The sequence below is a fragment of the Apteryx rowi genome, unplaced genomic scaffold (assembly GCF_003343035.1).
Source record: "Apteryx rowi isolate R43461 unplaced genomic scaffold, aptRow1 scaffold_526, whole genome shotgun sequence".
NCBI lineage: Eukaryota > Metazoa > Chordata > Aves > Apterygiformes > Apterygidae > Apteryx > Apteryx rowi.
This window is the reverse complement of record NW_020450790.1, coordinates 332,185-353,118: the sequence shown is the minus strand read 5'-3', so window position 1 is coordinate 353,118 and position 20,934 is coordinate 332,185. Positions and strand designations below refer to the sequence as shown.

Here is a 20,934-nt window from a genome sequence, read left to right as displayed (position 1 = left end):
AAAGGACCAAAACAGACAACAAAAGTTAAACTATATTCCTTAAGAGATGCTGTTCATCTATTTTGAAATGGCAAGCATAAAATATTTTAGTCTCCGTGATAAAATTCTAGCCAAAGACCGAGTGGAGCAGAAACAAGCTAGCACTCCACATTAACAAAATTATGTTGATAACCGTTAACACAAAACCCGACACACATGCATTATAAGATAGTGCTCTTTTCAATGTCATAGACCAAGAACAGAACAGAAAAATCAAAAGGAGGATAAACAAGGATGGCTGGAAATTGATTGCCGCCTTTGAAATTTTAGTGGAACAGTTGGAATAAGAAGCTGACTGCAGCTGAACTGAAAAATCACTATGTGTAGCTAGATTACTCATCTAATGTTAAACCAAATTAAAGTTTTCTTTCCCACAGGCAAGGCTGAAGATTTCAGAAAACCCATAATTTATAACTCAGGAAAGTTTAGAAAAAAGCTCTGCAAAACCAAAATGAATTTTGTACTTAATGGGCAGGAAAACAAAGGACAGATGAAACTTCATATTGCTTGGTATGATCCTATACAAAATGCAATACTCAACTAAAACAAGAAGCTGATCAGCTCAGCTAAGGAAGAGCTCACCTTATTTACCTCCCAGCTACAATCTTCATTTTTTCTGTAAATCACTGTTTCAAGCTGTTACATCGTAACAGAGGCAAAATGAATGAAGATTTTCAGCAACCAAGCAGCTTATTAGTACAGCCGATATTACAAAGCACCACCACTCAGAGAACAACTTCCCAATACAAATTTGAATAGGCGATTCTCCTTAACAATTTTTGTAATTAGGTAGCTAACTCATCTATATGAAGCATGAAAAGTGAGTGTGCAAGGCACAGACCTTTTAGCAAAGCGCTGCAGTAAGTACTTTTGTTCAATTTATTTTCCAGGAGTGATCACATTTTGGATGGAAGCCCATTTCTAACAATTTATTTTTCATGTCTGGACAAGGCAATATAACTTCTACACAATTTAATCTCTTTGCTAATAGACTTAGCCCTTATAGCTGAAATATACAAGCTTAACAATAAAGTTTAAATACCCAGAATACTTAAAAACTGAGAAATGTGTTTGCTGGCTTTAGTTCAGGACAAGCAGAACCAATTGGCTAAAACGCTGCACATCAGCAAACTCCAGCGCAACCTGCCAAGAGGTTACATTGGACTCCCTACAATAGCATACGGAAGAACAATTGCTTAAAACAGCACAAAATCGGCTACAGAAATCTTTAATTGCTGGCGAAGCTTGGGCACACGGGCTCCTCCAAAGGACCCCAAACCACACAGGCTCCCCAAGAGCACCCATTGTCCAGGCCACGCAGGCTCCTTGGGTCAGCGCTACCTAAAATTACAGGAATGCGCGGCTCAAAAAACGTCAAGCTCATTTTGTCCATCATGTTCCCCCATGTGGTTGTTTCATTTTGCTTTCAAACTGCAGTTCAGCGCGCAGGCTGCAATTTACCTCTTCACCCTCGCTCTCAAATTTGTTTAGATAAACAGGCTTCCCTTTGTTCCAAGCTGCTACTACATTTACACATTGTATTGTAAATCAGTCAGTACAAAGAAAGGCAGGCCCTTGAATGGAGACACTAGCATTTTTGTTCACAGTAAAATTAAACAAGTTAGAGGCACAGAACTCCATTTATAAATGGAGTCTGGAAACAATTGGTTTTTAAAAGGTGAGGGGTTTTAAAAAGTTTGCTAAACAAACCTAGCCAGTTACAGAGTCTATAGAACCAGCTTACAAACCAGTTCAAGGCTGTATAAATTGTCAAAGCAGTATTATTTCTAAAAAGAACTTCAAACAGTTTAAAGCATGCTTTCTGTTTCAAGGGTCTAAAAATTATTGGCAAAGGATTTAGCTTTTATTGAGTACACAAATGGAAAGAAATTATTCACAGAGGAAAGGAATAAACTATTTACCACGTCTACTAAAGACAAGAGACCTAACAAGCATCCAGGAGAGGCAGGATAAACATCAGGAAAAACTTAACAGTAATAATATTTAAACCCAAGAATAGACTGCTACAAAGTCTTTGTCAGAGGTCTGGACAACAGGTTCAACAAACATCTGTAAGGAATCATTTAAAAGCAGCTGATTCTGCCTTAAGGCAGAGGATGGTCTCTGTATATGGCCTCTTTAAGTCCCTTCCCAAACCTGTTTTCTATTATTTTAAATAAACTGAAGTTCACTGAGACCTTTCCCATGGGTGGATAGCTCAGTACAGAGATCAGAAATGACCATTATTTGACAGCTGTCCGGTTTTGTTGGAAAGCTATTATCCCAGTTCCATAACTGACTATGCGTCCACATTTAAAAAAACAAAACAAAAAAAAAATCAGTCATCACATTCACTCTGGCTGATCCAAAGGCCAAGAATAAGTTATGTCTGATGTTGCCTGGAGTCCAGAACTGAGGCCCACTGATGGGATCTCATAGAGAAGCTTCAGCTGGACATCTGAGGGATGTTATTCACCATTGCCATTAGCCCTGTATCTTTCATAAACCTCAACCCCCCCCCCCAACATCATACAAAAGTTTGCACGGCAAAAGTATTTTATTCTTTCGTTAATATAAAATGGGGAGGGGAGCAGAAATGATAACATTTTTTGGTTTAAAAGTCACTTGCCCTGATTACACTAAGTATATAAAAGACAAAAAAGTCTTCTACAGACTCTTTTGGCTAAATCTACCACCTGTGGTATAGAGAAACTCCACATAAATGGAGTTAAAAATACCCTCTCAGGGTTTCAGGAAGAAAAAAAAGAAAAAAAGAAAATAAAAGAAATAGAGGGCATGCTTTTGTTTTCGTTCTGGAAGTCAGAGCATCACCATCCAAATTCTAGTTTCGACACATCTGCCAGTGCATATTTATCCTTAGCAGGCCAAGCAAGGAACGGAGACTGGTTAGAAGATACCACATCCTCTGGTCACTTTAGAAGTGAGAAACCACTTGCTGAGCGCTGACAAAGTGAAGCTCATCCTCTGCTTGACACCAGCACCAACTGCAGCAACACAGCAGGCTGACTGTGGACATTCTTCAGTTAAGCTCTCGGCGGTGAACAGCCCCAGAGTCAGGCTGCGAGCGAGTGCAAGACGGTGCTCGGCCGCTCGTGCCACACTCACCGCTCGAGCCATCGCGCTGTTTTTCTCTGGGGAGAGCAGAGCAGGCTGGCCCGAAGCATCCCGCAAGCCACCCTGGCTGAATCGTATCGACTTCCATGTCACGCCATGGGCTTCCACCCCTGCCAGATCATTTTGCCTGTTGCTAAATGATCCGTCTTTTATCCTGTTTCTCTATCTTTAAACAAATCATTAACACATTAATCAGAACTGGAATCCTTCCTATGCCGTCAAATGGCACTTGGAGCATGAATAAGCCTTTGCCATCTTTTCCCTCCTGAGCTGTTCTTTGCATGTTCTCGCTGCTGTTTTTCCTCCCTCTCTGAGCAGCGTTTGATAGAGGGACTCTTTTGTTCCATCCCTTTAACCCGATCATCTGAAGATAACTGAAATGGATGGAGGCAGAATCTAAAGGGACAAATGACACTCTCACCTAAAGCCACATCTGTTTCTAACTTGATCAAACACATGCTGTATGGAAGCGATGTTTAAGGGAGGGCAGAGAGGAAAAAAACCGCAACCAACCAACCAACCAAAAAAACCCTCAACCCCCACAACTATGTGAGAATCTGTAAACCCTACAATTTGTGACGTTGAGAGAGATTATGGCCCATCTGTCCGTTCCATTCCTACAAAGGAATCTGGAATAATACTTGTGCTCCCCTTCCCTTCCTCCCCCAACCCCTTGCTTAGGCAAATAAGTGAAGCCAATATATATAATCGTATATGTAACTTGTTTACATAATTCTGCCACCTGCTATCGCTGCAGTCCTTGTCGGGCACAGGCATCGCATTTGGAAAACAATACATTATCTGAAATAATTTCCTGAAATCCGGCATGACACACGCTCTTCTTAAGTTTTAGTCTGAACCTGCGCTGACAGGCTTTTAGTACTCCACTCACCAAGATTTATTTTCCTGCTTGGAGATAACACTACTGAAACATCTGTAAAAACAAATCCATGCACTCTAATATTAAGCCCTCGCACTAAGTATTAGAGTGACACTGCCAGATGAAAGAGACTGTAATATATTTTTAAATATTCCATTTCAAATGCCCTCTCAGGTTATTGCAAAGGCAGGAGCTTTTCATACCTATTCTGTGACTTATGGGCATGCTCCCTGCTCATCCTTCACTTTTTGCCCCGGGTGCACACATGCACCAGGGCCCACCCGACATTTCACTGAGCTCTGCTCCGAAGGCAGCCCAGCGGCAGGCGCCAGCGGCCCCGCAAGGCCCCGCATGCCACCGGCTGGGATGATGCACCCGCTGCTCCCCAACCTTGATGAGGGCACGGGTCCCTCTCGCGCAGGACGGGGACGCTTCGGACCGCAGGGACCACCTGCCTTCCCAGTAACTGCCTTGGTACTCCTGCAGGTGAGTTTCAAGCACAGGCTGGGAATATATATTTAAATTTAAAAGTGACACGCAATTCACTGTCACTTCTGACTTTGGTAATTCTTCACACTGATGACCTGGGGCAGATTTGACCCAACAGGTTCCCGACAGCAAGACCGTGTCAAGTTCTGGACAAAGAAAAAGGTGCTTAAAAGCTCTCTGCTAGCATCACTACAGTGCACACATATCAAAGAGCTGTACGAAGCTGTTTAATGTTATGTTTCTTTTACTATAGGATGACTAAAAACCATAGCAAAATCATTCAACAAAAAAATTCCAAATCAAAACAAATACACGCCCCGCAATCCTACCCCAAAGACACAAAGAAATAACTTGGTTTGTTTTCATGTTTTTAAATAAAAGCAGACAAGAAGAAAGATCAGATCCCCCTGGAAGTGCTGCGAGCGGGAACTCCCACAGGATAGGACAATAGGAACCAAAGCCGGCGATGACACCGTCTCCACGCTGTTTTGAACAAGTTACTTGAACTATTCTGAGTCTTGGTTTTCACATCTGCAGAGTGGGGATAATAACAGGTCTTTACATCACAGGGGTGTTACAAAGATCAATTAGTTAATGTCTGAAAAGCGCTTTGAAGATATAGCAGGTGGTGAGTATTATTATGCAAATAACATTTAAGAAAATCACAAGTGCTGGATTAATACTAATCCCTTTGATATTTAAAAGACACCATTTTTCATATGTTAAAATAGTGAGCATTTACACTACAGCTTTCCACTACTGCTGTAACACCAATTTTTAACCTCTTCTTTTCATACAGCTTAATACGTAAAACTCCTGTGCAGACATCTTTACAAAATCCAAACTCCATTCAAAGCTAGGAGTAGTGAAAGAAATTATGCATGTTGATGAACTGGATAACTAGATCCCATGCAAGAATATTTCTCAGAGGATAAAATGTCAAAGGCCTAACTTACTGTAACAAATATTGGAGAGTCTTTTGGTTTTAGGGCTTTTTTTGGAAGCATACTAATTTCATGCATAGAGACACTTGTAAAACAATATAGCTGCTATGTAATTATGCCACTTTATGTGGTGGAAAGAGTAAAGAAAGAGAAGGGTATGGTTCATTCACTTCTCCAAAGGTTGCATATCTGAATTGCTAAAAAAAGTCTAATTTCTAATCGCCTCATTTGGTGTTGGGCTTCAGCTGCAAATATCTAAAATGGCATCAGGTCATTGTAATATCTGCTCCAACTTTCAGGAAGTCGCTTCATAAACATTTCTCTTTTAGGTGATTGCGTGTGGGAGGGAAATTCCTACAAGACTTCCCACCAGCTTGCAGACAGACTGCGTTGGAAATTACTTTGCAGAATGAAAGGAGAGACAGAAAACAGAAGTAAACAAAGGAGTTGAGGTAGGACTCAAAGGACAAAAATGTATGTCAAAATCCGAGGAGAGAACACAGTCAAGACAAGCCTTCTCTCTGGTCTCCTGCCTGCCTTTTACCAGGCCTCTCTTTGAAAGCAAGACATCATCCCTCGTGAATGAAATTTCTCAGTGCATTAAGGACTTCCAGTGCCACATTCCCTTCCCGTGAGGAAGCCTGTTTCTTGTCTCTTGCACCATAAAATTTAGTGCAAACCAGCTGGCGTGTTCTGTCTAGAAATCTGTAGAATATTGCTGTGATTAAAAACAGCTTAATATTAGCCTTCTTTGGAATGCATCCCTGAAACTGATATTAATGGAACAAGATCAGATATTAATATTCTGTACAGCAGGTTCCTCAAGCTGTGCCACAGTGTCAAATCAAATCTTTTCCCAAGTCAACATTCAAAATACAAATAGAGGATGGCAGTCAGTATTGACGTGGGAGGAAGCAGCAGGAGCCTTTTAAAACTTAAGATGCCTTAAGTCTGCAGTTATAGGAAGCAATGTTTCCTTCCCTACCGCATTTCCCACAACAGCAATATTAACAGCTATTCAATATAGTAATAGTATCCAAACCATACACTTGGTTGTTGTTTTTAATATCCCAGTCAATATTAAAAGCATTTGGATGCTCTTTAAGAGGAAGGAATCGTCTTGCACTCTAGGAACAGCGAGACATTTGCAGTACCTCCCCGGTGTTCCTAGCGAGCGTTTACTTCACGTCTCTGTTTGTGACTGATGTGGTGACACTTTGTTTTAATCTCACCTGGCTGTACAAATTCACAATTTAATTTTATTGGGTGGATATGCGCTCTGCTGTAATCTTAGAGCATTCCCATTCGTTAAAGTTGGGCGATACAAATACAATATAGGTCCAAACCACAGTCTGAGGGCAGGCAAGACCCTTGAGGGGCTCTGAGCCCTAAGGCCTTAGGACACTAGATTTCTACTCCTGGATCTGCAGGATTACAGAATAAATCTACAGTTCTGATCCCAGGCAAATAAGTATAGCTTTGTCCTTCAGTTTGCTCTCTTGTAAAACGATGGTGACTTCCTTCATTGAGGAACACCTAACAACAGGTAACCCTATTGAAGAACAGCTCCCGAGTGGAAGAATGGAGTAGCATCACACTTCTTCCACCTTTAGAGGGGATCAAAACCCCCTTTCTGATCCAAAGGAGAAAGTGATTTTTTCTGTCAAGAGTATCACATGCTCACAGGTACATGTCCACAAAAGGTTTAGTGTATTTTATTTCCACGCCTTTAGTTAATTCGCTTTTTCTGAATGTTTTGAGTCTGCACAACTGCTCACCTGAGGAAAGCAAGCATCTGATTTTCCTGTAACCTGTTAGTCAGTTTGAGGAACTTCAGTCCATCTATTTAAGTAGGCCACATATTTATAAATAAAATTAGAACCAGAAGAGAAATTACAACACTCAGAACTTTCACATGTGCAGCTTCTTGAGACCAGAGAGATAAAAATCCAACCTAGACATCTTCTAGTTTGATTATTTCCCTTTTCAAATAGCCAAATAATATGAAGTAGCTTTAAGAATTGCTCCTATTAAACAACCTTTTCAGCATTGGCAATCTGTTGCCAGATTTCTCCAGAAGGAAACATGAAGAAACATACTTTCTTCAATACACCTAACATATACAACCTGAAAAAAAAAATCATCTTTATACTATGCAAAAAAAGAGCTATTGTAACTATGACAAAGCAGATAAGATGTTATCTTCCTGTCTGATCCCTGAGCAAGAGCAAAGCCATTCAAACAGGCTACTCAGATGGGAAAAAAAAGGAATTCTGCATTCCTACATGGTTTGCCGATGTTTGTACAAGGCAGGCCAGAAACATACAGTCTGTTCCACTGACTACCGAAGCTTTTTCTTCCTCAGAAGATGGGCAGATAATGGGAACTGGTAAATACTGAAGAGAATGTTACTCTGATAGTTTGTAGCTAAACCATAAAACTTCCAGTCTGCTTATCTTGTGGTTTTAGCACAATCTGTATCATAACCGTACTGTATTTAACTGGACAGCTTTAATCTTCTTAAGAATTCACAGGTAAAACAGATGCATAATCAAATTTCATAAAGCAGTGTCTGCTTCATGAAGGTTAGATTGTAAGCAGAAGCCTATATGGCTTCTCTTATGTTTGTAAAGAGGATAATTATAATTTCACTTAGAAGAAACATCCATCAGTTAAGGTAAGCTATTTAAACTAAAGAGCACAAAAGTTATTGCATGGTTTGAAATATTTGATCTCATGCTTCATGAAAGTACACTACATACATATGTATTATGTTTGTATACATATGTATGGGTATGTGTGTATATATATACATATATATATATAAATACATACACACACGCATGTGCGCGCACACACACACACACACACAGAACTGACCAAAAAATTGTTATTTTACTCAGTAATATTTCCTCCCCCTTCAGGAAAGCATAATAAGAATTTAGCATGAAATCTATTTAAAGAAAAACAAAACTCATGCATTCTAGGGACAGTCAAACTAGACCTTTGCACCTGAGCTCACGCCTCTGCATTTGGCACAAGTACAGCAGAAATATTTCAGGAGACAGAAAAGTTGCATTTTTTTCAGGTGTTTTGAGTTAATGTTTATGGTACTCAAGGAAATTCTATTAAAAAAATGCCTTCAATGAGTTTCAAAACTTTCACTCTGTAGACACTATGGGAAACTTTTCACATGACAGAGCAGTCTTTCCTTTAAAAACACATAAATTGTGTTATGTTTTATATAAAGATTCTTTTTCTGAAAAGGAGTAGAGAACACTCCATGCATATAGCTACTTTTATGAAGTGTTTAGAAATCTATGAAGGAAAAGTGCTATAGGTTATTTTGATGCTACCCTTTGAAGCGTGCCATGGGAGTAAAATCACTAATGAAGATTCTTCTTTTGGGATGGGTGGCTCCAGCTTGCCATGCATGATGCCACAAGGGTGAGGTTTAAACTGAAGTTATGTTTGTGTTCATGGCCTCATTAGTTTATAACTCAACTGTTCATTTGAATTCCTGTAAGCCTTGTACTCTCAGGACTTGCCTTCTCTAATTTGGAGGCTATCATATAATGGTTATGCATCTTTATGGCTATGCCATCCCCTTGCAGCTGAACCTGAGGGTTGGTAACCTTAGGTCTCATTTTCACATTTAACAGGTTCTGCTATTGCTCAATTAGCAAAGGCTGTTCAATATCTAGGCTGGAGCTAAATTACAATTTTAAGTGTTAATCATTTCTTTATGTAGTTCAACTTTTTCAAGTCCGATTTTTTAATAGTTGCCTACACTTTCTCCTTGTGTAAAAACACCATCATGGCACATGATAGCACAGCCTGACTGTACATCTGCATGTTTTATTACAAGTATTGTACAATGTGACAGCTGTATACGTGCCATTTTACATTTGAACTTATGAATTGGATGGTGGCACCCAGAAATCCTTCTAAGTTTCTTCTAGGAACATAATGTAGTTAAAAATGCTCATATTTAGATAAAATCTGCTTTATGACAGAGGTTTTTTTCTAAATGGGGAGAAAAATTACCTATATTTCTCTTCCCCCATTCTACATATTTCAACTTTATTTCTCTGCTGAAAGCAATAAAACACTTTTGTGTTCAATATATGAATAGTTAAGATTTTTAAAAGCCTCACATTTTGCAAGGTTTTCCTGAAGCTTCCTAAGAATATTAATGATCTGTGCAATGGCTCCATACATTAAAATGCAGCTTTGGTAGAACAATCTCATTCTCACACTTTATTCATTACTAAGGAGCTAAGAGACACCCTGAGATGCCTTGCCATCGGAGGGAAGGTATAAAACTAATTTCCTAACTGCTCTGTTTACTTTGCATACCTTGTGGGCAAAAGTTGGCAAGAATGAACTGGAAACTGTTTGCTTTGAAATTATCACCTCATTTACAAGATTCAAGCACAAAGTCTTATAAAATGAGGTAAGAGGGAAAAGGAAATGACTATATGGATGGTTAAAACTATACCACTCGCACAGGAGGTCATTAGCTAAGAAACAAAACCGACAGGCTCTGAGAAAGCTGGCCTGTTCTCCCTCCCCACAAAGTCCGTATGCACCCCATATTTAGAGCACCCATAGAGAATAAAGGCACTAGCGAGTTCTTTGCAAAATGGCTGTATTCAATTTAAAGCCAACTCATATTATTCCCAATAGGAGTAAACCACACAAAGCCATCTCTGCTATTGAAAGCACTAGCCACAACTCCCTGACTTTGTCTGCAAAAACCTCCTCTTCCCTCACTAATAGGGCCACCCAGGAGGGCACAGGCAGGAAGCGAAGAGAGCTACAGATGCGGTCACAGCTTGGTAATACACAGAATTTGCAACACTAGTAGCTTGAGCCGGTCTTGAATCCTCTTTTCCTCCTTGCAGTTTGTCACTCCTGCACTGCAGGAGCACATGTGTTTGTGGGGCTGTGCTGTGAAACAGATCAGAGATGTGGTCAAACTTTCAAAACACTCTTTTCAAAGCCATATAACAAGCACATATAATGCAGTATAATGCCGGGTCAAGCTCTCTTGTCCGGACCACAGCATAGCTCTACAAAACAGTCATGTAAGCACAAGCAAGGAGACAGTGACTGGCAGACTGTAGGCCAGCGATGGCAGAAACTACTTAAGGAAGAGTTGACACCAAAGACTTTGTATCAGTGAATGACGCTCGATGTGTGCTCCTAACCCACTTGGAACAGAAACGCTCTCCGCTGTGCCAAGGCACCTCATTGGTACAGAAAGCCTCATGTGAGAGTGCTTTGCAGAAAGCTTTGGTCAAGCCAGGAAATCTGGGCAGACAGGCTCCCTTTTGCATAGGGGGCTTTGGGGGTGGGGATGAGGGACAGCTAATGGAGTTAGTGGGTCCCCACCTTTCCTGGTCAAGAAGGAATGCTGCAGCACCCACTTGCTCTACTTATATAGAACCAAAACACTATTAAATTGTACTTTTCACCTATAGAGTCCTCAAAATTCCCCCAAAAGAAGCAAAAAAAAAAAAAAAATCAGACACAGAGAAATGAAATTACTTGCTAAAGGCAGAAACAAAACCAGACTGCATGGAGTCACCAGATGAAAACCTGCAGGACCGCATTGCACACGGTGGACCACGTACACAGCATTCTGGACACCAAACCTACGCACCAGGCAACCCTGCGTCCTTGCTGTATTCTAGCAGATAAGCCTGTTCTGTCAGATAGATACCACTGAACTATTAGCACGGTGTAGGAGTATCTCAGTTTTAGAGAGAAACACATAACAGCAAACAACCTGACCCTGTTGATTTATTGTACACGAAAGGTATGTGCAAAGCAGAAAAATCTCTGAGAGGGAGAAAAAGGAAGCAAGTACATAGCCATTTCTGGCCAAGAATTTACCAATCTCTTCTTTTCCCAGCAAGCTTGGTAGTAACGTACAGGGACCCCTCCACATCACCAGCCTTCAGCGCTACCTCATTCAAAAGCTCCTATCTTCCAAGGCTGCTAATCTGATTTTCTAATATCAGAGTTCTCATTCAAGTACAATTCAAGCAGATTAATTATGCCACTAACAACAAAAAGCACAGGCTGCCTCTTCAAATTATCAGGAGGAGAAAATACCATGATGAGTTTAGTTTCAAGGAGGTTGTTTACATTTCTAAAATGTACTTATTTATTTACAGGCCTCGGGATCAAAATGAAAAGATAATAACTAATTGCCACAACTGGGAAAAGTAAATTGGAAAGTCCTTACCAAGTACACCTGTACACGATAATTTGAATAGCAGCGGTATAAGCAACACAGACTGCAAAATTGCAATTAGACAAGTGGAAAGTGTTACTCTGAGCAACTGAGATGCTCTGTTTTGATAACCAAGTTACCTTGGAGATGATTCACACTCGCAAGTTGCTTAATATCACTTTATACCACGGGTCCAGGAGGTATAAAAATATGCATTAAAATCACTATGAAATCAGGAGAATTATGAAGTAAATACATTTTCATGCTGAATTATTGCACAATATTTCAATGTAAGCCCAAAGCACATAAACCCCACAAGGCCATCTCTTTTGTTGAAGCAAAAAGGGGGATAAAACCTGAGTACGAGCGGTTTCTTAGCCCACCTGAGCAGCATAAGGCAGTTCTTGGGGCTCAGGCTTCTGTGCAAATAGCTTCCAGGAAGAAGTGCCTTTTGACATGTACTTGTTCCTGCTGGTAGAGAAGCAGAAAAGATGCTTCAGATAAGGCATAAGATATGAGACTGGGCAAAATACACAACCAAAGAGAAATAGTTTGCTCAGTGGGTTTCTGGGTATCCTAAGCAAGGAATCATTTTGGAGTTAGCATCTCAAGAGATCATAGAAAATTCCTCATTTTCATCTGTATAAATGCAAGAAGCAAGAGTAAAGAAGGCAAAATCCATTGATTCCACATTGAATTCAGCAAATGAAGACTTAAAGAAGTGTCATAACAGTCAACAGACATCAAATCAGCCTGATTTTAAGAACTAGCACTACAGAGTATCAAAAATATATGCTAAATAGATGCAAAATTAGCTAACTGAAAGCTCTCAAAAAAGTTGACATTACTGAGTAATATTACCGTGGAACTGCAATGTTCCTACTGCAGTTCACAGTGATTGGAATTATATTTCAATATTATTTAACATTTTCATTAGCTACCTGGAAATGAATATATCCTTGATGATAAAATTAGTGGGTTATATGATTTGGTAGCATGCTAAATAACTCTGAGTGATTTTCTTGCTATTGTTATCTCGATTACTTGTCAAGCTGGGTGCTTTCCAACCAAAACAGTCTTAAGACATCTGAACACATATATACGTATCCAGTAACAAGGAATGCAGGTAAGGTTTGCAAATCAGAGAACTGTAACTTGAAGAAGCAAGGAAGCCAAAAAGGATGTGGAGGTCATTACAGACGCAACTAGGCATCACACGGAGAGCTTCTGTTGTTTTTAAAAGGGCTAATGAGGTTCACAAATGCATAGATATGAGAGTGAATGGAAATACTGAATGAAGGCAGGGTGCGGCACGTAACAGTAATGAGTGATACTGGATTACTGCATCCAGTCCCTGTGGTCAGTGCTCTAAAAAGATGTTGAAAATGAGAGAACCTGCAGAGCACAGTCATAAAAACAACCAGCATCTAGAAGCTGGGGTGAGAGAAAAAAAAAAGCTTAATGTATAATCAGATTTAAAGATTCAGTCCTTCTGATAAGCCACACGGACTACTGACAGCTTACCTGATCACTTGACCATCCTGAAGGGAAAAAATACTAAGTAAACAAACAAACAAACAAACAAACAAAAACTATTTAGTACAGCCACGAGAAAACATAACAGGAATCAACAGATGCAAGTCAAAGGTAAAGGCCCCTGAAAGAAATGAGATATAAATCTGAAGAGGAACAAATGGAAAAAAAACTTCTTAAAGCAATAGATTCTCTTTTTCCTCAGTGGCTTCAGGATGAGATATGCTTTAGCCCAGGAAGCCGTCGGGCTCACTGTGCAATAACTGGGTGAGATGGTCAAACAACTGTGGGACTTGATGTCTCCTTTGACCCTAAACTCTGAATGACAATCTCTGAGAGGAAAAAGAAAAAGGAGAGAGAAGGAAAAAAGAAGGAACAGTATTACTCTGCATTTTCAGTTATGTTATTGAACACTGGATCAAATGCACAATGGACTGTGAAATGCTTGCAGATCTTCCTACAGTTAAATGTCAAATGAAGAGACCATCTGCTATTAAACATAAAATGCACCTCTCTTGAGTTTTATCCAAAGTACTAATAAGGAAACTCATACCACCACTTAGCGCTGGGGAGTTGCCAATATAACTGAAGTCTTTTGATTTCTCATCTCAACAGTTTGGGTGGGCAGAAGGAGGCAACACCTGGAGTGGATGGAAGATGAATATTCCTCAGTCACGAAGTAAGCTTCATGGCTGTAGTTACAGACTCTTAAAGAACTTCTTCAAAGTACTCACAAAGACACTTTCTGCCTGAGTGAAAAACCTTTCAGATAAAAACTAGATCTTCGTTTAGCATGTATGGGAGGAAAAATAAATACCCTAGAAGTATCCTTTTCAGTTGCTTTTCTAGGTTTGTAATTTATACCCTGAAGAGCAAAGTATATGCATTATGATTACAATTAGAGTTTACATGGGCTGTTAGTTAATTCATGAGGGGAAAAAAGTTCAGCTGCTGCTGATGTGAATCAAAACAGCATATTAAACTTTTTAAAACTTTTTTTTTTAATACTTACTACTTCTACAAGACTGGGAAACAGTCTTTTATTGCCTTAAAATTCAAGAGGTCCAACATTAAGTTTCCATCCACTTGCCTTACACTCTTTGAATGAATGTAGCAGACAAGCTAAACACACACTGTGGCAACATATTAACATACAAATTAACAGTCTTCTGATGTATTTAAGAAAGAAGCTGCATAGGTTGGACTTTCAGTTGCAAAGAACACAGCCAAATGTATTAAAGAGAAAGGACTGACTAAATAACTATTACAAGCTGAAGCAAACAGTAGCCTACTACTATTAACCATTCCAAGTGTCATGCTTAATCAGGGAAGAATAACTGTTTGTATTTGCTGTGCATACCTAGGCCAAAGACATATCTTTATAGCTATGTCCAAGGAAAAGATTATTAAATTGCCTTTCTGATTCTTGATGGGAGACCTCACCTTGCATTTTCGTTGCACCATTTTACCAAATCAACGTGTTTTATGTTTTCTGCCCTTTACTTTCTTCCTGTGGCTGAATACACTTGAATATTGCTATTTCCCCACTGAATAAATGCTGGCTAAAGAACTGTTCCTGTATAAATTTCAAATAGGGATGCAACAAGGAATGCAAGAGTTTTCTTTACATACAGGTATTACATACATCTATCAAAAAACAGCACCATCTCCCTTAAACCATGTAAGTAAGAATCCTAGGGTGAAAGATGTGGAATTCACTCCTAAAATTTTTAAATATTTAAAACATACTCAATTTGTATAGAGAGAGGGCTAAGCTTGAAATGTGAGAAGTCTCAACCTCTACATGACTTCTCCAAGAGACCCAGCTATCACCCCAACTATCTCTCTAGACATAGGAAGATTAGCATCAGGTTTATGAGAGCTTTCTTCAGAACAAATCGAAATGCAGGCTTCATCCACCTTAACGAGAGGTATGCTAGCCAGACCTATAGACCTATTCAGACACAAGCATGAACATATCTAAAAAAGAAAAACAAAAGTCTGTAACAATTCAGTTTAAGTGCCCAAAAAATGGATTTTATATTTAAAATAAATAAACAGAAAAAATGCATGATGATCATAGACAGTTCTTAGGTACTTAATCTGGCAGAATGGTCTCTACAGGTCTATCTGTGCAGATCCTGCACAAAAGAAGGACAGCTTAAGGCAAAATTTCTCTGCAGCTTCCTGGTTTGTTGCAAGATTGAGAAAGATTTTAAACAACTTGAAATAGAAAGAAAGAGATGACGTATTTGCTCTATAAAGGAAACCATGACTATCAAGTTATAAAAAATCCGTTCACTGGAAATTACCAAAATGCCTCTACTATTTAACTTGTGACCTTAATTTAGTGATGTCAGTTACTGAGAAAAGCAAGCAAGACACTAGAAATAAAATTTTAATTAGCTGTATCATTTTTGAGGAAGACACACTTTGATGCGATAAAGCAAACTTCCAATTCCACTTGTTCCCACTGTGGCAAAGCTGTTTGGTCTGAGGGCAGGCAGTGGAAGGCCGTGTGTCTAATGCGAACCCAGAAAGGCAGAAACCTGGACGGTAAATACAAAGGTGGAGCAAGGTGGAAAGCGGCTCAGAAGGGGTAGGCTGGCTCTGTCCATGCCGCAGGCTGCCACCAAAACAGGGGACCGTGCAGACGGGAGTCCCGCCGTGGCTAATCATCAAGCCAAGCCAACAGTGGCGCCAGCTTGCAGGAGCCAAATTGCAGATAGAAGTGGCATGACCCAGCGGACGTGTGACCTGGGACTGCGGCTCTGCTGACACATCCCGGGGACAAATTCTGCTGCTCGCTACAGCAGCAAGAGTCTGAGTAACTGGGCAAGCACTGGCTACCAAGTTGACTACATTTTTTTAAAATCATCATTACTAACATTCATTTAGCACAGGCACTTTTGGACATTACTTCAGCAAGTAAGTCCATCTCCAACCATCTCTTTTTCAGAAAGACAGAAAGAAACTTGACGAAGTCCAAAAATTATCCAAAAACTAACAGAGACAGAAACTTAGAAACAGTCAGTATTAGTGGACAAGCAAACTACCATCTGCCTGAAGAAGTCACCCTGTAGGGATCCCCGAACAGCTCTCTAGTCCGCCCTGCTGCTCCAGGGCTAGGCAAGCATGTGCTCTCTCCAACCTGCATCTACTTTGTTTTTTTTTTACAGTCTTCAGAGGCAAGGACTCCACGGCCTCTGCTTACGGCCAGCTCTGAGTGATCTTCTTGACAGTTAGAAAGCTTTTCGTAACACTAAGCCACTGCCAGGTGGATGAAATGGCTATACTTCAACTCATTATTTCCACGTTGTCAGTGTGAGTTTTGACCAAGCAAGGAGCAGGAGTAAGACACTTCCTATCCAAATACTATATTTTTGAAACAGACACCCCCCTAAATGACTCATTCAGTTAGGCTATGCTCCTTTATTTATTTTAACAAGGATTAACAGACCAATGTCAGCTCCAGGCTGGCCTCATATTTAAAAGTTGGGTTTTTTTAAGTAACACTCTACTGATTCTAATTACAACAGAATGGTTTTCTCATTTTTTAATATTAATGGAAACCATTTAAACATAAGACTATCCTGCCCCCTCAGTATAAGCTGAGTTTTACAGCTCCCTGCAATGCATGAGGAAACCTGTAAGAAAAAGGGAAAATAACTATCTACTATTCAGCACAACAGAAAGATAAAAGTAAAAAAGCAGGAGGAACACCATGTTTGGGTTGCTTACTTAATTCCATTTTAATTATTTAGACTGTCATCTCACTAACAGTTATGATGGTGCTAACTTTACTTAAAGAAGGACCTATAGTTTTGTTTGCATAAATCAAGTATGTTTAATCAAGCGTACATTGGATCATCAACACACTGGATCTGATGAGGAACTGCATAAGTGACAATGCCAAGCTATTTTGGTGAATATTCATTATCTGTCTACAGAACAGTCTGACTGGAGGAAAGTGAGAACAAAATGACAGTAGAAGAACTGTAGCAATTACTTTACTAGCAGTTAATGTTGTCATTATTCGTTTGCTGTCAAGACTTTAAAGTTGCAAACCCTAATTTAAGCTTGTTACCTTAATTTTACAATTGCAATTCAATATTCAGAACATGGCACTAATGTAATAAATACCTTCATTTGCTGCTTCATATGATAAACAACTTAGAAGCACATGAAAAAGCTCAAAACTATAGACATTACAGAAATATAAATGATTAGGATTACATCTTCATTAAAAAAATAAACATGCATGAACCATTTTCTCAAAACCAAGCCAGAATCCAAACAAGTTAGCAACGAATCACTGGAATTTTTTGTTGTTGTTAACAGGCATTCATGAAGAACTCTCCTTTCAAAATGTAGATTTCTTTTTTGGAAGCTTATACATGCAAATCAAACAACTCCCAAATTTTGTAGAGCTATTTCAAGCCTTTATCCCACTTCCAAAGATATCTATAGGAAGATTCAGGCAGAAGAGCAAGGATATTTTATATAATAGGTTTTTAAGTTAGATGTACAAAGCAAGGCTTGGCTAAAAGAAAAAACATACTGTTCACTTGCTAACTCCCAGAAGGCTTTAAGGGCGGGAGGGGGAAGGAGGACTGCTCAGGTGAACTGCATGCTTCGTTCCTCTGAAGCACAGAAAACTGGTTGCTATGATGAAACCACCGAGAATGTTATACAATCTCTTCTTGTGCAGAGCTGCCTCTCCACTATCCGTACCCATCAATACGCAGGTAGTTCATTTTGGTCACCACTAACATCTGCTAGGAAAACACCATTTCAAAAAAAAGAGGTGCTTGAGGGCTTCGATTCAGCTGGATTTAGCTGACCCAAGCTTTTTGCCTTGTCCCTCTGCCAGAAGAGAGGGACAAACAGCATGTTCATGCTACTGGACTTTATAATATTATGTGCTAACATGAACAGCCATTAAGTACCGTTTACAGTCATATGCCGGGCTGTAAACTCTGACAGCTGAAAAGTGGATTCAAACTCCAATAGCAAACATGGCCTAATGGCAAAATAACCTTTGGCAAAGGGACAGGATGAACAGCTGGATGATTCAGCTACTGGAACATAACTCAGAGTCACAAGTGTATTTATTATGTTATCCTTTCCATGTTGTTTGCAATCCTGGAGTATCAGAGAGGCCTGGTTGTCCAAAAAAAAAAAAAAAAAGTTGTAACAGATTATCAAGGGCATCCAAAGCTTCAGGTGAATGTTCTGAGGTTTATTTTATTACAGAGTACAGCATCACCCTTTGGTGGGCTGATACCAGCTTCTTCCAGTCATATCAAATCATTTTAAAAGATCAGCTATACAGCTTTTATTACCATAACTCCCCATTCAAAGTCTTCTTCCAAACACTGCCATCACTTACTTTCTGTATTGGTTTGAATAATATTTTCTAGTGGAGATGATTTTCCAGTTCACATTAAATCATATTAGGTTCCCACCAGGGCTTCAGAACCACAAATATTTAAAAGGAATGAGGAAAAGCCATGAGAGGCTCGGAAGCAGACCTTCTCCCTTTTGTTTTGGCTGGAAGCATGCTCTGCTCTGGCTTTCCCACTCCAATCGGCAGTCCCGTACCAAGCGTACAAAATCCTGCCTCATAAGCCAAGAGGCAAGCAGAGCGTTAAGGGATGGCCCAACGCGTACACGCAATCACACTCCCTAGTTCACAGCTGATGGGTCACCCAGCTGATTTGTGTACAGCATGGTACACAGCCCTGCTCCTGCAAGGCCAGTGATGTATTTCATGCTTTGAAAGGGAAAGAAAGAATTTTCAGTCCAACTTTGAGTCTGATACCCTTAAAGAAACTGTAAAGAAAGCTCAAGCCAATTCTAGGTATATGCTAGCAACCTATTACTTACTAACCATAGCTTCCTTTTAGATTCCATTGTATTGAGGACATAAATAATAAAATAAGCACATATCTCTTGAATGAATTACCTATTCAGAGTTCCCTCTGGTGTTCAGTAAGTTAAACAACCCTCACACCCAAGGTAACAATATTAGTTACAAAAGCATTAAGTTCCTTCAGAAGCAAGTTTGCGTTCTCTGGCCGGAGCTCAGCAGTCGGGACAGGTCTGTAGCGCTGTAATACACAGACCACAAAGGCAGTGCTACCCACCATGAGATGGCAGAGGCACAATAAACTTACAGTTTGTTTTTTGTATATTCACCCAAGTGTCTGATTCTGTCGGCAAGGACTCAGACTATTAGTCCCTCTGATCCTTTCTGTTTTAGGGTGTCAGAGAGACTGATGCAACCTCAGAGAAGATAAAGTCACAAAGTCACAGGTCCAGCCCATGGAAGCAGAGGAGGGCAGAGGTGTTTTGCAGCTCCCGAGCAACTACGCTTTGAGTCACGAGTACTCCGGGCTCGCAGTGCCATTCGCCTGCACCAAACACGAGCAAACTACAGTACAGCTAATTAGCAGCTTGGAAAGAAAGTTTAAAGCTGCCTGTCCAGCGAGACAAAAGGCGTTTGCAGGGAAGCCCGACTTTGCCGGAGCCGGCGGAGCGCGGCCGAGGCGCGGGGCCGGCGCTGCGCCAGGAGCCGCCGCGGCCGGGCGAGCCGCGGAGCGGGGCTCCCCGCCGCCGCGAGAAGCTCCCGAGAGCAGCAAGGGCTCCGCGGCCGGGGCTGCGCTGCGGCCGAGGGCACCGAGCCCTCGGGGCACCGACGCCCCCAGCCCCGGGGCGGAGCCGCCCGCGCAGCCCCGGGGCAGAGCCGCGCCTCCCCCCAGCGCTGCGCCGCCGGTTGGGAAACGCGCTCAAAGTCCGGAGCCGCGGGCTAGAAACCCTCAACCAAAGCCACCGGGGCGTGCGGGGGCCCCGTCCGCGCCCTCCCCGCGCCGCCCCGGCCCGGGCCCGGCCGCCGCAGAGGGGGAGCCGCTCGGCCCAGCAGCTTCGCGGGGCGCGGGGGAGGAGAGGAGAGGGAGAGGAGAGGGAGAGGGAGAGGGAGAGGGAGAGGGAGAGGAGACCGCGCAAGCCACCCTGCGGCCCCGGCCGCCGCGCGCAGCCGCGGGGAGGGGGCCGCGTTACCTCCAACAGGTGTCGGCGCCGGCAGGAGCGCTGCCCGCGGGCGCGGACCGTCGGGGCCGCGCAGGCGGAGCGGTCCGGCAGCGCGGGCGGGCGGCGGCGCCGCGCTCGGCCGAGGCGCCCGGCGCTACGGGAGCCCCCGGCCGCTGCCCGTGCCCCGGCGGCCCCGCCGCCGCCACAGCCGCAGCCGCGCTGGAGCCGGCGCGACGGCAGCGGCCACCTCCGAGAGGAAGGAGAAGAGCGGCGGGGAGGAAGAGAGAGAGGAGAGAGAAACCGCCCCGAGAGAAATCAGTCATCGCATGACGATCGCGATCCGCCGCCGCCCCCCGACAGCCCGAGCCTACGCCGGGGAGCCAGAGAAAAGCTGCGAGGAGGGGACACACCTGTAGGCGCAGCACATATCCGCTGTGAGCACAATGCGAGACAGGAAACTGAAAAAACAGCCCAGGGAAGGAGAGAGGCTCCCGTTCGTCCCTCCTTCCTTCCCTCCCTCCGTCCTCCTCCTCCGCCTCTCTCCACCCCCTGCCCCCGGTCAGGATCTGCTTGCAGCGCTGTCTCCTGCAGGGAAAACCAGGCAGCGCCGGGAGGCGGGAGGAGCCGCACTTTCTCTC

At 41.9% G+C, this 20,934-nt stretch overlaps 1 protein-coding gene across 3 annotated transcripts in view; it reads right to left on the bottom strand.

Moving 5' to 3' along the window:
• The window catches only part of PLXNB2 (plexin B2), a 260,640-nt gene extending 239,869 nt beyond the window's left edge, over nucleotides 1-20,771 (bottom strand). For 2 of the 3 annotated variants that reach the window (XM_026080566.1, XM_026080568.1), the window contains exon 1: nucleotides 20,707-20,771. The gene's annotated coding sequence lies outside the window, so the exon portion shown is untranslated. Of the gene's footprint in view, nucleotides 1-12,114; nucleotides 12,142-20,706 lie in introns of those variants that run through there. The other variant, XM_026080567.1, reaches the window with a different exon arrangement.
• Between the last annotated feature and the right edge of the window lie 163 nt (nucleotides 20,772-20,934).